The sequence below is a fragment of the Cajanus cajan genome, chromosome 3 (genome assembly GCF_000230855.2).
Source record: "Cajanus cajan strain Asha chromosome 3, NIPB_CcT2T_4, whole genome shotgun sequence".
NCBI lineage: Eukaryota > Viridiplantae > Streptophyta > Magnoliopsida > Fabales > Fabaceae > Cajanus > Cajanus cajan.
The window spans coordinates 74,054,471-74,071,585 of NC_138519.1; the positions used below are offsets into that span (position 1 = coordinate 74,054,471).

At 25.9% G+C, this 17,115-nt stretch overlaps 1 long non-coding RNA gene and 1 pseudogene across 2 annotated transcripts; one reads left to right on the forward strand and one right to left on the reverse strand.

The window, feature by feature from the left end:
- Window positions 1-2,809: 2,809 nt before the first annotated feature.
- Window positions 2,810-5,675, forward strand: LOC109791378 (adenosine kinase 2-like; annotated as a pseudogene). The gene is made up of 8 exons (XR_014432642.1): window positions 2,810-3,780; window positions 3,866-3,930; window positions 4,021-4,052; window positions 4,139-4,292; window positions 4,369-4,439; window positions 4,518-4,590; window positions 4,671-4,854; window positions 5,288-5,675. The product of XR_014432642.1 is annotated as an adenosine kinase 2-like (transcript).
- A 1,572-nt stretch (window positions 5,676-7,247) lies between these two features.
- On the reverse strand, window positions 7,248-11,649 carry LOC145956599 (uncharacterized). The gene is made up of 5 exons (XR_014432839.1): window positions 10,049-11,649; window positions 9,466-9,508; window positions 9,005-9,076; window positions 8,830-8,907; window positions 7,248-8,132 (listed from the first exon to the last, which is right to left on the reverse strand). It is a non-coding gene; the product is annotated as an uncharacterized LOC145956599 (long non-coding RNA).
- Between the last annotated feature and the right edge of the window lie 5,466 nt (window positions 11,650-17,115).

Genomic DNA, 17,115 nt, shown 5'->3' on the forward strand with positions numbered 1-17,115 from the left:
AACTTGTAAGAGGAATGTTGTCTTCTACTTATATATTCTTTAATTTTTTTTTAATTGTCTTATCTCCTATTAAGTTTGGTAATGGTGAGTAATCTAATACAGCTTAGAATAGTAAGTTATAAGTTTAATTCAACCATACAAAACAAACTTGTAAAGTGAGAATTATCATCCATTTATATACTCTTTAAATATTTTATTTCTAGTTATTGTGGGACTTAAGTTTTTTTCAATAAATAATTGTCGCTATTAGTAAAGTTTGGTGTGATGTAAATACATTTTTAGTAGTCATTAATATTTGTATTAAATAATAAAATAAAGACAATTAATTTATTACCGTTAAATAATTATCGGTAATAATAAATTTTGTTATAATGTAGAGACCCAACTTTAGGTATTCCCCGAGATCAAACTTGGGATATTCCTGTATCGTGTGCCGAATGATGATACTAATATACGTACGTACCTTACAGTAACATAGAAAATTGTTATATAGTGATACATACCTTACAGTAACATAGAAATTGTCACTAAAAATTATTTTTACTTACATAATAAATATAATATATGTTAGTATATTGTTAAAAAAGTATGGGAGTATAGGCTATAGTGACACACAATATGTCGTTAAATCTCATTCAAAATCAACACTAAAATTGTGTGTAATTATATATGTCAAATTAATATATACTTACATATATTATACTTAATGATATTTTTTGCATGTCATTATATGTAACATTTATTGTAGTGTAAAATTAAGGAAGCAGAAACTCAACCAACCTATTTGAAAGAATGCGAAACTTATCTTGAACATTTCAAAATTGATTTTTCTCTTGAAAGTTTCTACTTCCTTTTTTCGTTTTTTGTGAGGCTCTACCATCAAGTGCATGTATACATGTTGTATATATAACTTGGTAATCCAGTTTTTATTTTTCAACAGTAGTTGAGTACTATTGTCGTAAAAAAAATAGTATATTTTATGACATAGATAATTAATTAAATTGTTCCATAAAAATAGATTAAATAACTTTTTCGTCCATGTAAAATAAGGATTTTTGGTTTTACCCCTTTTTAAAAACAATTCAATTTTGTTCTTCAATTCTTTTTTCATTTTTGTCTTTGTTAGTATTTTCAAATTGACTGTTAAATGAACAACTAAAATTGGTCTAATGATAAGAAGTAGATAATATGCATAGGTTTAAAGTTTAAATTCTATTATTATCATTGTAATTTCTACCGATAAAAAAAATATTGACTGTTAAGGCTATGTTTTTTATATTTATTGGCATGTACCAAAGCACTAAAATAGAAAAACGTGTGTCTTAATGAATTTAAATGAATCCATGTTTGCATATTGCAAATGGAAAAACAAACACACACACTAAGTCTAGTAGAAAAAAGGTTAGAAAACTATATGGAGAAAAATAGAAAAATAAAAAAAAAATATTGGGACTAAAATTTTGAGCACCTATATAAAAACAACTAAAATTTGGAAAGATCAAAATAAAAATAACAAAAATTATGATAATTAAAACAAAAATAATCATATTTTATAAGGACTAAACATCTATTTGAGTCAAATTTATAAAACTTTTAAATATTGAAATACAATAATATGGAGTAAAAAATATACCTACAATAAATGCATTGGTGACTATAAAAAAAATATATAAATAAATGAACATAACATCATAAAAGTCATACATGAATCACACAATTACCCTCCCAATATAAAAAAAAATATAACAAGTAGAAGAACTATTTACATAATATATGATTGACATAACAAATTGAACACTACAAGATTCATTAAATAGAGACTGATTTAGAGACCAAATTTATATAGTCACTTTAGCAACTTATTTAAATACTATTTTAGAGATTGATTGTAGTTGGTCTTTAATTCAATCTCTATTGTTATTAATATTTTTAATGTAATTAGAGACCAAACTTTTAGTAGTTAATAGTTTAAAAAATATTATTTATAATTAGATACAACTTTTTTAGTCTCTAATTAAAATATAATTTGAGACAAAAATTTTTGTCATTATTAAAACACTTTAGAAACCAATATTTTAGTCTTAAGATGCACTAAAATTAGAGACTAAATTTTCTAGTTTCTAATTTAAATATTACTAGAGATTAATTTTTTGGTCACTATTAACTCAATTTAGATACCATTTTTTAGTATCTAATTGTTCTATATTAGAAACTAATGTATTGGTCTCTAATAAAAATATAACAAGAAACTAATATTTCAGTCATTGTTAAATTATTTTAGACACAAAAATATTTGATCTCTAATTAAAATACACTAATAAATAATAATTAATTTTTTATTCACTATAAGCTCATTTTAGATTTTCTTTAGTATCTAATACAAAAATATAATATACAACTAATTTTTCACTCATTGTTAATTTATTTTAGATAAATTAGACTCTAATTAAAATACACTAAAAATTGATATTTTTTTGTCATTTTTAACTCATTTTAGAAACTATTTTTTTAAGTATATAATTAAAATTAAAAAAATTAAAATATTAATATTATTTATATAATATTTTGTTTTATAACTATCAAAGCCTAATCTTTAAATTTATATTTTATCTAACTTATCAAAACTCAAAATTTTCTAAAGTGTATGGCATGAATATATATTGATACCATTATTATCTGATTAATTATATACCAAAAAAACAAATTAAGAACCTAAAGCATCAAAGATCTAGCCGTGTAAGAGATGGGCTTCAAGGGCTACTGAATAATTTAATAATAATGAACAAAGGTAAACCTTTTGAAAAAAAATAAAAAAAAAATGAACCAAGACATTTTCGTTTTGAGACGAAGAGCCTCCACGAGAAACGAAACTACGCGTCGAATATAGGAGCAAATATAGGAGCATCCGCGATTTCTTCTTGTCCACGTGTGGAGTGTTCATCTTTAAACCCTCACCCTCACCTTTACCTTCTAATTTCGACTCTCATGTTTAAGTCGCTGAGGGTGTTTGAGCTTGTGGAATCTGTGGTGGAGGTAGAGGATGATGAGGAGGTCAATTGGATTTTGTGTTTTCCCAAGACCCAAACCAATATGGAGTCTCTTGTGTTCGATTGCGTTGAGTGTCCTATTAATTTCGAGGCTTTGGTGGCTAGGTCACCTTCCTTGAAGAAGCTTCGTTTGAACCGATGTGTCTTCATGGCTCAGCTTTACTGGTTAATGGTTCGGGCTCCGTAGCTTACTCACCTTGGAACCGACTCATTCAGTGCTACGGAGGGTGCGCTGGTTTTCGATCAAGAGCTGGATTATGCCGCCGCATTTGAGCTATACTGGTTAATGATTATATTATGCCATTGTGTGTTTTGATTGTATTCTTGTGGATTTGAATTTTGATTTGGGGCAGATTGGTGTTTGGATGTTGTTCTTGTACAGGTGCTTGATTTGATATGCGATGAAGGGCTTCAGGCAGTGGTTGTGGCTTGCAAGGACTTTATAAAGAGATTAACATAAGTGAGATTCAATTAGTTCTTTATGTATACAAAGTCAATTTTTGAAGTGTTAGCAAATATCAAAATACGAAGTCATGTTTTAATCAGGAAAAAATTGACTTGAGAAACGAAAATAAAAATATTTTTTTGTCTCTATACATGTGTGTTTGATGTCAATACTGAATATATAATATTTTCTCTTATTTTGGTTGAAGGATGTGATTTTTTTAAATACTTTCACAGAGATATGGTTCTTGCAGTTATTAATGGACTTAATGGAACCAAAACAATGAGAGTAAGAAAAAATTATGTATTTTTTTTTCCTTTTAATAATTCTCCTTAAGAAAGCATTTTGGTTAATCTTGTATTTTTCTACATAGGGTTGTGAGCAACCACTAATTGTTCGGTTTGCTGATCCCAAAAGGCCTCGTCAAGGAAATTCCAAGTTTGTCTTGTCTAATTGATAATCTTTAAACATGAAAGAGTTGGAAATGCATATTTTATATGATGATTTCTATAATTTCCTTATTGGCAGGTGCTACTCATAATTCTACCAGGGTTGCTTAGGTATGTACTTTCTTTTACATGAAGTAAGCTGAGTCTGGAGTAGTTGTGGTGAAAGTAGCTAATCATTTGCCTCCTCCTCATAATAGTGGATGCTTCAAGTACTTGGTGCCAGAAGTTACATAGGTTGCATAGGAAAGGACAAATTTGGGGAAGAGATGAAGAAGAGTTTCTGGCTTTTTCCTTACTGTATCTCCTGATTCGATACAATTAGTTGCTGAACATGCAACCAAGAATAACAAGGTTTGATATCAATAGAACTTGGCATTCCCATTTTACTAGCAGTTTTGGAGATCAAGTATTTTATTCCTGTATGCAGTTCTTCATGATGAACCTTTCTGCTCCCTTTATTTGTGAGTTCTTCAAGGATGAACAGGAGAAATTTTTGCCGTAAGGATCCTTTTCTGTTAAATTCAAATAAGGAAAAATTTACATGTTGATCTTACCGATATCCATTCCGGGATTCAGACATATGGACTACATTTTTGGAAATGAGATTGAAGCAAGAACATTTTCTAAAGTTCATGGCTGGGAGGGAATTGCATAACAGATCTGTAGGGTTGTAGTTTTGGTTTCAAGTTTTAATTTGTTATCTATTTTGACTCTTTTCCTATTGACTAGATTGATAATGTCGAGGAAATAGCTTTAAAGATTTCCTAGTGGCCAAAGGCATCAGGAACACACAAAAGGATTACCGTTATCACACAAGGTGCAAATCCTATTTGTCTTGCTAAGGATGGGAAAGTTAAGTTGTATCCTGTGATACTATTACCTAAAGAGAAATTAGTTGACACGAATGGAGCAGGTATAATACAACCCTATTGCTTTTAGTATTTAAATATTAAACCAAGTTATATGTGCAATTGAGTTTATGGGAATTTGGTGTGCTCATAAAATACGTGCAAGTTATAAAATTTAGAATTTGATAAAATTAATAGAGAATTCACACATATAATTCTTTTGTAATCTAAATGCTAATAAGCTTTCATGTCTTTGGTTAAATATATATTTAATCTCTCATAATTATGTCCTTACCTTGAAGAAAGGTACCTCTCAACCTTTGGATATATATATATATATATATATATATAAAAGAGATGATAAAATAGGAATGAAACACTATAAGGGACTTTCAATTCATTTCATCAAGATTCAGTTCTGTACTCATTCCAATTTTGTATAGCATGTTTTTGTTTTGATTAATTATATATTTGTTTATTTTGTACTTTTTTGTGTAGATGACTATTTTAGAAGAAACAAAAGAATGTGATGAACAAGAAAAGTTCCAGGCACAAGATAAAGGACATGTTACATTCATGATATATGTTAAGTTTTTTATTCACTCATTTTTTTCACAGGTGTTTTTTTTTTCTTGAGACAGTTTTAAGAACTTCATGCACTTCGTTGTTGAAAATGTTCCAAATTTTTGTGTTTTTCTTAAGTTGTTCTTTTTTTGGGGAGAAAGAAAGACATCTGGTTGATTGATGTTCACTGGAAGTGTTAAAGACAGTTTGTTGCTATATTAAAACTAATTATTGTCAAACGAAATTTTATAGAAAGTGATTGTTTGAGTATTATAAATACAGCTAGCGAGGATTGTATGTTTGGAGGATATTATGTGCAATTTTAAAAAATTAGAAAATTTAATTTCTTAATTTTCATATTAGTATATAGCATATGTTGATTCTTTTGCATAATAGTTTAACATAGAATAAATATGTGAAGTAAATAAATAATTAATGCTATACTCAAATAATTATTATGTTTTAGCAGAAAAATAATTGAAGTTAGGTATGTGGTGAATTTGAATAAAGAAGATAATAAATATGAAAGAAAATGGCATAAATAAGAAAGATGAATAAGGAAAAAATTTAGTGACTACTTTTTTTTATATTATATTAGTCACTTTGAGTCATTGAAAAATGGGTCACTAATTTAGTTATTTTAAAATTTGGTCACTAAAATGGTTACTTTAGAATTGGTTATTATAACAGTTACTAAATTGATTATTACAAAATAAGTTGTTATAAAATAGGTTACTAAATTAGTTATTATCAAAAGTGGTATCTAAATTGGTTACTGTAATATTGGTAATTAAAACAGTCACTATAAGATTGGTCAATGAGATGGTCATTAAAAATTGGTCAATAAGTTGGTCATTGTAAAATAAGTTACTAAGTTGGTTATTATACAATTAGTCACAAAATTGGTCATAAAAAATTGGTTATTAAATTAGTTTTTAAATCAGACTCTAGATTGGTAGCTAAAATTAGCAACCAGCTGTTTAGCTACTTTCTACAATTGGTATCTAATTTAGTCACTTATTGGTTTAGTAACTGATTTTGTTAATTTAAAGACTAAAAATTTAGTTTCTAAAGACAAGTTTTCTTGTAGTGGAATCATAGTAAATGAGTATGAAATAATAAATAAAAAAACAAAAAACAAAAACAAGAATGCACAATATTACACTAACACCGTTTCTATATCACACAAATGTCACTTATACATTACATTAAGCAAAATCCTCTTTACTATTTCATGCTTGTGTTATTATGAGAAATGTATCTTACTTTATGTTTTATTTTTTCTGCTCCTCACATTGTATTTCTTTCACAACTTAAAAGGTGACTGCGTTATTATATGACTTATATGAAGTTTTATATTTAAGGTTTAGTTTTTTAAAATTATTTTTAACTAATTACAAAAATTATTTTTTTAATATTCTATATCAATGTGAATTAAGGTTTAAATTTTATAAATGTAACTTAAATAGATATTTAGTCCCGGTGAAATAAACTTGTTTTAATTTTAATTATTTTCATTATGGTCTTTTCAAAATTTTATCCTCTATAATTGTTATAATTTTTTTCCATATGATTTAACGGATAGTCTAAAGATAAGGATGGAAATGGAACAATTTTATTTACAGAGAAGAAATTAAATAAAAAAAAAGCTAGAAGAAGTAAAAGAAAAAAAAAATCCTATATTTTACAAGGAAGAAAAGTCAAAATCTATATTTACCAAAATATCAACACTACAAAAAAATCAAGTTTTAGCGACCACCAAAATCGGTCGCTATTTAGGTAAATTCAGTCGCTATTACATTCAGCGACCGAAATAGCGACCGAAAAAATCTATCGCTAAAACCCTGGTCTCTATTTTAAATAGCGACCGAAATTTTTTCGGTCGCAATTTAGCGACCAAAAAATCAGTCGCTAGACATTGAAAATCCGTCGCTAAAATTTTGGTCTCCTAACTTTTGGAGACCAATTTTGCGACCGAATTATTTGGTTGCAATTTCCGTCGCTAATTTTTTTTATTTATTTAATAAAAACATTTTAAAAATCAGTCTCTAAATCGGTTATTAAAAAACTGAAATAGCTACGAATAAATTCGGTTGCTAAAAATTAAAAATAGCTACGAATTATTTTGGTCACTATTTCGATCGCTAAAAGCTGTATTAGCTACGAATTAGTTCGGTCGCTATTTCGATCGCTAAAAACTTGAATTAGCTACGTATTATTTCGGTCGCTATTTCGGTCGCTAAAACTTAAATTAGCTACGCATTATTTCGGTCGCTATTTCGATCGCGAAAAACTTGAATTAGCTACAAATTCTTTTGATCGCTATTTCGATCTCTAATACTAACCAGTATTTTTAAATTCTTTTTGAATTATAAATTTATACCTGTTAACGAATATGAAATTAACAATATATATATTACACAATTTATAATAATAAACTAGAACATACTAAAAGACATAATCTCATCGATGTAAATTTATATTTATGTCAATATAGTATGCTAAAAACACAATAATAACATAAAACGTTTAAACTTCAACAAAGTAATAGTGAAATACAATAAAATATCCTGAAACAAGTAAAATAAAGAAACTTAATTAAGGGTCTTCTGCTATGTCATTCGGTCAATCCAGCAAGCCCATACAAGTTTCCCTTCTGATTCTTTTTAACCACCTGCAAATAAACTTCATTATCATTAATACAAGTAGAAGCAGAGCCCTCTATGTCATCCTGTGTAGCTTGTTGCTTGACTTCAATTAGATGCTCCTTATATTTCTTCTAAAAAAATAAAAAAATATTATTTCAACAAAAATTTCAAGACAACATATTCTTTGATTTTAATTCAGCAAATAATTGTTATTTTGCAGCAAATAATTCAGCAAATAATTTAAGACAACAAAATCCACAACTGATATATTTAAACCCTTCTTAGAGTTATAAAATTAATTGGGAAGAGAACACTCACTGTAACAATTTTAATTATTGATTCAAAATCATAAATTTTAGTTAAAATTTTACCACTAATCAGAATCACAAATTATAGATACAATACTAAAAAAAAATAGTAATTTCTAATATCTTTCTAATTGTCATTTGTTCTTTAGCAAAATCACGAGTCCCCTGAACATACACAAAGGTAAGACTACCAACAAACACATCACATCCAGGAACAGAAGCAAATATTAAACAATTCCATTATCTATAGTCAACACCATCAACTGACATAAAAAAAAATGAATATTAATTCTGCGTACAAACTAAAAAAAACTGGGCTATGTGTAAGTTAGTCTATTAATTTAAAAATATATACACAAAGTGTATTATATATAAGGAACTAAGAAATGATGACAGATAAATTATCTTTTTATTGTTAAGTATGTAACAGAACATACAACATGCGGGATTATCTACTTGAATAAATTATTTTGGAGATATCATATAATATTCCTTCAATATAAAATATTATTCTACAAACCTTAATTGCAAAGCTTTATCTGCCTTATCCTTGAGAGCCTTAGGAATTGGACCAGAAAGCTTGTTCCCTGTCAGATTACTGCAAAGACAATAAATCATAAATTATATGTTATCCAAGTGTCTGGCTGGGAAAATTAATTATCAATTTAGTAGTTCTAACAAAGATTCAAACTTACAGAACTTTTAACTTTGGCAATTCTGCCAGAAATTCAGGCAGAGGTCCTTCCAACTCGTTGTGTGACAAATCCCTGGAACATAGTAACACTTTGTTGGCGAAATTCACAGAAATTAGGAGCTGTCATGTAAGCTTCTCTAGAAAGTTGGCATAAGTATTGTATGCGAGGCTTCTAATTAGTCAATGCTTAAAAATTTTAATATTTATACACAGTCGGTATAAAGATTTCTAACTAGTCATAATTTTTATAATGTTTAAAGTAGTTATTATAAAAAGAAGCCTATGTGTAAACCTATGGTTATATAACCATCAATCATTTATCAGTTCAACTTCATTTATGCTTTTAACAAATCAAAAGAAGCAATTCATATAAACATCAAGTCATTAGCTGAAGTTCCATTTATAAATTTGGTCTTTAGCACAATTCCACCTGAATGAAAAAAATGCCAAAACAGAACTTACCACAATCAAATGCAATCACAGGCTTTAATTTTATTTCTTCCACCTGTGCAACACACATACGTACAAATCATAAGAGGATAAGTAGATAATTTGAATTCAAGTACGTAAAACACAAGTTGCAAACTTAGAGTTCACACAAGCAGCAATTATTTTGTAATAGCAACGCAAATATAACTAAATGCACCATAATCATTAAATTGAATAAAGTAAGGTTACCAACTACCAGATATTTTCAATAAAATATGGATTGTTCAAAAACAAAAAGAAAAGAATCAGAGTACCACACACTTCTTATTCCACTCGTTACCCATGTTGACATATAGCTTAAGTCCAATTGAGGCATTATCACCTGAATACATTTACAAGGTTGATTGGGATAAAAGCTATCAACAATCTAATAACCAGGTTTTATAGAATTAAAATAATTACAATCTCCCTTTTATTGACATTCAAGTTTGAACATGGCATAAAAGAACCATGATGTACTGCACTCAACAAATACAAGATATCAACAAACATTTAATCAAAATTAAAAGTTAGGGTAAAGAAATAAAAGGAGAGAGAGAAAAAGCACATTACTGACCCTCCAACGCCGGCGAAGCGAAGAGGAAAAGGCGAGAAGCGATGGAATCTCCAGAGGAAAAGGGGAACGATTTAACAGAGGAGGTGTGGTGGCCGGCGAGGGAGCGTTGGAACGATTTAACAGAGGAAAAGGGGAACGATTTAACAGAGTGAGAGAGTGAAAGAGAGAAAGAGAGAGATTACCAGTATCACGGACATGGTTGAAGACGCAAAAAGAGAAAGAGAGGGAGAACTAGGGTTTAAGTTTTGAGCTTCGAAGAGAAGCAACAGTTTCTGGCTCCTTCACTCTCGCAGCGAAACGAGTGTAATTTCGAACCGAAACTCCTTTTTTTTTTCCCTGATTTGGGCCGAAAGCCCATGGCCCCTTTGTACCCAAGCACTCATTCATTGTCCATAATTGTGTTATACTACCCTAATGACTTTTATAAGATTTAAATACCTATTTAGTAATTTCATAAATTTTATTTTTCAATTTCTACAATTAAAAACAATTTTAGTCATTTATACATATTTTTTTTTCTTTTAATCTCTGTCACCTATTTATTATAGGAAATAAAAGATAAATTTTATAATAATATAAAAATTAAAAAGAATTGAAAAATAATATGATTAGGTGCTAAAATGAAATATTTTTCACTATAAGAATTAAAAATAAAATTCATATATTTCAACCTTTATTTGTAGAAAACCCTCCCCTAAAACTTTCTTAATCCTTTTTATAAGATCTTTTCCAAATTATTTGTGGCATTAATTACTTTTATAAGAATAACCTTAAGTAGAAATACATTAATTAATTAGGTAGAGACTAAAAACAATGCAATCTCAATAATTTTAATGATAATAATGAAAAAAGAGGAATTATATAGATTTTTTACTACTTAATTTTTTCTACTGTTAACATTTTAAATTTTGACATGTTTATTAAAAAAAAAATTCAAAGACTAAAACTAAATAAAAATTTTAGTCTAAAAACATAAATTGAAAAAAAAATTAAGAACATTTTTTTTGGGTACAAATCAAAAGATATATTAAATCAAAAGATAATAAAAATTATAACTATAATAAATTTTCTGATATTAAATTTAGTATATATTATAATTAATTAAATATTTCTATTTAAGAAATTGTTATAGATTTTAAATATATATTTTAAAGTTTTTATTTTATTAAATCAATTGAAAATAAATTATATTTTATCACTTTTTAATAAACTAAGTGAATGATAATGAATTAACTAAAATTTTAAAATATATTTTAATTAAAATTATTTTTTTTATCAATACAGTGACTAAAAGTATTATAATAAATAATAAAATTAAATAAATTAAATCTCATAATGGTTATTTTTTTAATGATACTAAATTAAATATTCTAATTATTTTACAATAAATCAAAATGAAAAAATAATAAAATATTTTAATTGATATTTCAAATAAAACACATTAAAATATTATAATCAAAAGAAATTCAGTATTAAATCAAAAGATTATAAAAATCATAACTAAAATTATAATAAATATTCTGATATTAAATATTTGTATAAAAAAAATTGCTACAGATTTTAGATTTTATTTATTATATTTTATAATCAAAAGATATCTAATATTAAATCAAAGTATTATAATAATTATAACTTAAATCTAGATAAATATTTTGATATTAAATTTATTATATATTAAAATTTATTAAATATTTTTATCAAAAAAAATTTTAGATTTTATTTGCTATATTTTATAATAAAAAAAAATCCAATATTAAATTATAAGATAATAAAAATCATAAGCTTCTGTATTTTATATATATATATATATATATATATATATATATATATATATATATATATATATATTATATATAAATTACTTTCAGTAGTAAACAAAGAAATCAAATTTGCGCAGTGGTATTGTGCTTGGCCCTTCACTCACATGACCAGGGTTCGAAACTGGTTGTGTACTTTTAGTGAAAATATATTTATATTCATAAAGGAAAGCCACATCCGTTCAAAATCTAATACAAAGAATTTAGCTAATTTAATACAAAAAATTTAGCGACCGATTTGAATTCGGTCGCTAAGTTTTAATTATATATTGCTACCAAAATGTAATCGGTCGCTAAAAAAATTCAAAAGTTAGGATTAGCGACCGAATTAAATTCGGTCGTAATTTTTTCAATGTTGGTCGCTAATTCGGTCGCAAACTATGTTTTCATGAAAATAATTAAACAGCGACCGATTTTCTCGCTACCACTCTAATCGGTCGCTAATTCGGTCGCAAAATAGCTACTAAAAAAATTCGGTCGCTATTTTAGTCGGTCGCAAATTCAGTCGCAAAATAGTGTGAACGCTAAATTCCGGTCGCTATTTTGTATTTTTTTGTAGTGCAACGTTTATTATGTTAATTCAAAAATATTCTCGGTAACATGTGAAACTAATAATTCACAATTGTAATTTTAATTCTTTAAAAAAAACGTATGGCTTTTTTGTGTAAATATAATTTCTATTATATACTTTTATAGAATTTAAAAAAAAACATTTATGAATATTATTTATAAAACTTAATGTCATAAACTCTAATTTTTAAAATTGGTCCCCATTCCTCCGAACTTGGCTAATAATGAACCGTGTTCCGGTACACTTAAATTGAACAAACTAACGTGAGGCTGAGAGAGAACGGCAGCAAACATGAGGCTGAGAGAGAACGGCAGCAAACATGAGGCTGAGAGAAAATGGGAGGCAGATAAAATGTTTACAATATGATTCCTTTCTAACACACGTTCTTTCCCTTACCATGTGTTTGATTGAGAAAAAAAATATATGTGAAAGTTTGAGTGAAAAGAAATTAAAAATAAATTGAGAAGTAATTGAGTATAAATAGATAAGAAATAAAGTAGAAATTTAATTGTTTATTTGATTTGAGAGAAATAGTTGAGAAATAGAGAGGAAAAAAACAAAATATATATATATATATATATATATATATATATATATATATATAATAAAATAGGTTTATGTATGTTTTTGTTCTATCAAATATTGTAGTTATGCAATTTTAATCTTCTAAAGTTTAATAAAGTAATTTTAGTCTCAAATATAGTAATTATACAATTTCAATCTTTCTCATTAAAATTCTAATTTTTATTTATGTACCACTAACAGGTGACATAATAATTTGTATTTCTAATTAAATTTCTACTTATATATATATATATATATATAATAATAATAATAATAATAATAAATTAAAGACTTACATATCATATATCATTAAAAAGGATCATCCATCATTTATGTAGCCCAATAATATTAGATGTAAAGAGATATATTAGAAGAAAAAAAAAACTCAAATCTCTCACACCAATTACAGATGAAATAATTACAAAATATATAAGTTGCATAACTTTTAGCTTACAAATTGATTTTGTAGGATTGAATTAAACCCAAACTCACTATTCTAAAACTTATCTTATCTAATATATTGATATTTTGTAAACATATATTAATATATAGTAATTTCTATTTATAAAATTATCAACTTATCTATAAACATGTTAATAATATTATTGATATTAATTTATCAATAATATTATAATATTAATTATAAATTTTATTTATTTAGTAATAATATATATATATATATATATATATTATTTGATACATGAATGAAAATTATAATATTTATAATTTAAATAAGTTAAAAATTATAAGTTTTAAATACATAATTTGAATACATCAACCATCATATAATTTAAATAAGTCAATAATTGCATAATTTTAAAATATTATATCTATATATATTACAATTTTAAAATTATGAGATTTTAAAGGAAAAAAAACTAAAATTATATAATTATAATATTTAAAAATTAAAATTATTTAATTAAAATTTGTATATCAAATTCATATAATTAATACTTGATGGAATATCAATTATGATAAAATTATTTTTAGGTAACTTATATATGCTTTGTGAGTGTTAATTATTAAAAAAAGCATTAATAGGTAATGGCGGTTACAAAACTTCCCGTATTTATTAAAAAATATATAAAATAATAATTGTGACCGTTGAAATTCACCAAAAACATTTAAAAATATATATTAAATAAATCATTTTAAGGTAACGAGTGGCTCTCGCTGGATTCGAACAAAAAATTATTCGGATTTCTTTCGAAAGCAAATGATTGATGATATGCTTCGCTTTGAAACTGTCAGGAAAAAAGAAAAAAAAATTGCTGCAAAATACAACGCGATAGCCATTCTAATTTTTGTGCCCTTTCACCCTAGGTTTTTTTTATCAAGTAAAGTGTAACATTCTAAATTTTCAGTTGTAAATTTTTATTTTTTATAAATAAAATTTTTATTTTTTATTAAGTTGAATTAATATAAATTATATTTAATTGTATTATGGGATAATTTTTTCATATAAATAAATATAACATAACCATCTATTTAGTATATAGATGTTTATTTAAAGAAAATGAAAAGAAAACTTGATACACTAGATAAGAATGACTAGGATTCACAAATGGATAAAGTAATATATATATATATATATATATATATATATATATATATATATATATATATATAGGAGGGTTCAAACGATACCGGTGTAACTTTAACTAAGTGTTACACCGCTCAATAACTTTATATTAAATGTGAATTTTGTAAATCCAACCGTTAGATTGAAAGTTCATATCTCTTAGATCATGTATATCAAATTTTATATTAATCTAAGATGATTTGATACTTCATTCTCATAAAACAAAATTGACGTAATATATACATTTCAAAATATACTAAAATATGAACACTTTGATTACCTTCAAGTTGTTGTTCAATTTTAACAAAATTTGACATATATGATCTAAGAGATATGAACTTTCCATCTAACGATTGGATTTACAAAATTCACATTTAATATAAAGTTATTGAACGGTGTAACACTTAGTAAAAGTTACACCGGTGTCATTTGAACCCTCCTCATATATATATAAATGAATAATAATATAAAAGAAAATAAGAAGATAACTTGAAAAGAATGTAGTACAACTAATGAAGATAATCTCTGGAGAAGGTGAGACAACTACATGAGGAATTTTTTTTTTTTTTTAAAGGTGCACAGGGTTAATTAGTATGTCTATAAATAGTAAATGAAGGTGGAGTTCATGTACATCTTGTTGTTTACAATAAGTGTGGTTCAGTTAAGAAAAAAAAGCTTGTATCACCTAAATTGCTATCAAGAATGGAGATTTTTTTAACAAATATTAGGATAGGAAAAAGAGACATTTATTTATTATGATTTTTAAAAGATTATATAATCATAATTGTTTGGTAAGATATCTCTAATCTCATCTTGTTTATTATTTTATGTTATCTAGCTAATGTTAATACCAATTTTATTAACATCTTATACTTATTTACATATGTATCCTTTAATTCATTCTAGTATGTTATTTTTTTATTTACAAATGATTTATTTAAAATCTCATTTCCAAAACAATGCCAAGTTTATTTAAATTATCTCTTAAATTATTTTATACTATATGTGGAAGAAAATATGCACAAATGTTTTGATGATGCCAAAGTGATTATAAAGCATTGAAGAATAATCAAGGTTGAGCTAAAGCAAGTTGATGCAAGAACAAGATCTCAAGTGTTACATATATAAGTATTATCAACTTAGCTAAAAATGTAAAAGAATTATTTTTAGAATTGCAAGTATGCTTGGCCTTGAGAATAGGTTTTCAAAAATCTCAAATTAATATCTTTAAATTTAAACAAGTTTTAAATCTTTTGAAAGTAAGTAAAAATGTTTTCAAAAGACTTAACAAAAACTTTAAAGAATAGTTCAAATCATTTCTTAAAAGAGATTTGTGAAAGAAATTATTGAAAAGAAGTTTTCTACATAAAAGTTTTTGAAACAATAAAAAAATATGTTCTGGTAATCCATTACCAGACCTTGTAATCCATTACCAGAACAGGAAACTTCAAAGTTCAAATTCTGAATACAAAATGTGTTCTGGTAATCGATTACCAGACCTTATGATCGATTACAAGAAGATAAAATTTCAAAATTTTAATTTAAATTATACAACGTTCCAAACATTTTGAACTTAAACCGTTGTAATTGATTACCAAGTCTTGTAATCGATTACCAGAGCCTATTTTCTGAAAAATTATAGAAAGTTACAACTCTTCATGAAAAGACATAACCTAAGAAACAATTGTCTATAAATACCTATAATTTTTCAGAGAAAGGTGACGAACTTTATTGTGAAAATCATTTACAAAATTTACTTGGCCAAAAGTCATTTGCAAAATCTATAAAGAGTTCTTTAAGATCATAAAATTGTAATATCTACTCTTCAAGAGAGTCATTCTGTAAAACTCAATAGATCATTGGATCTATAAAGGAGAAAGAGTTTTTCTCCTTGTTGGTGTTTGAATCTCAACATAAGGAAAGGGAGTTCCGAAGTGTTGGAGGATTCAATTCTTGTAAGGTTTACAAGAGTAGTGAAAATCTCAAGTGGGAGACTTGAGGACTAGATGTAGGCAGGATTGGCCGAACCAGTATAAAATCAAGTTTGCAATTCTTCTTTCCCTACACTTTTTAATTTCTTGTTATTAATTGTAATTGTGTAGTTTGCATCATTATTCATTCTATACATATAAATTTATTTAAGGAATTAAATTTGATAAGAAAGTAATTGGAAAAGTTTTTAAAAGAGAAAATTTAGAAAACTTAATTCACCCCCTCTTAAGTTAATTGAGGCTAAGGGACTATAACACTATATTAATTATTTATACATTTAACATTAAAAAAAGATGTACCAATAATATCTAGTTTTTATTTTTCCATTCCTTTTCTATGCTATAATATATATATATATAAGGATTTATGATAATAATAATATTATTATTAATATTAATAATTAAAATAGTAATTATTATAATAATAGATATTGTTCTTAAATTATAATAAGTAAGTCATTATTATTGGTTAAGCATGTTATAAGTATAAAGATTTCATGATAAGTCGTAGATGGAAGTTTTGACCTTGAAGATTTAAT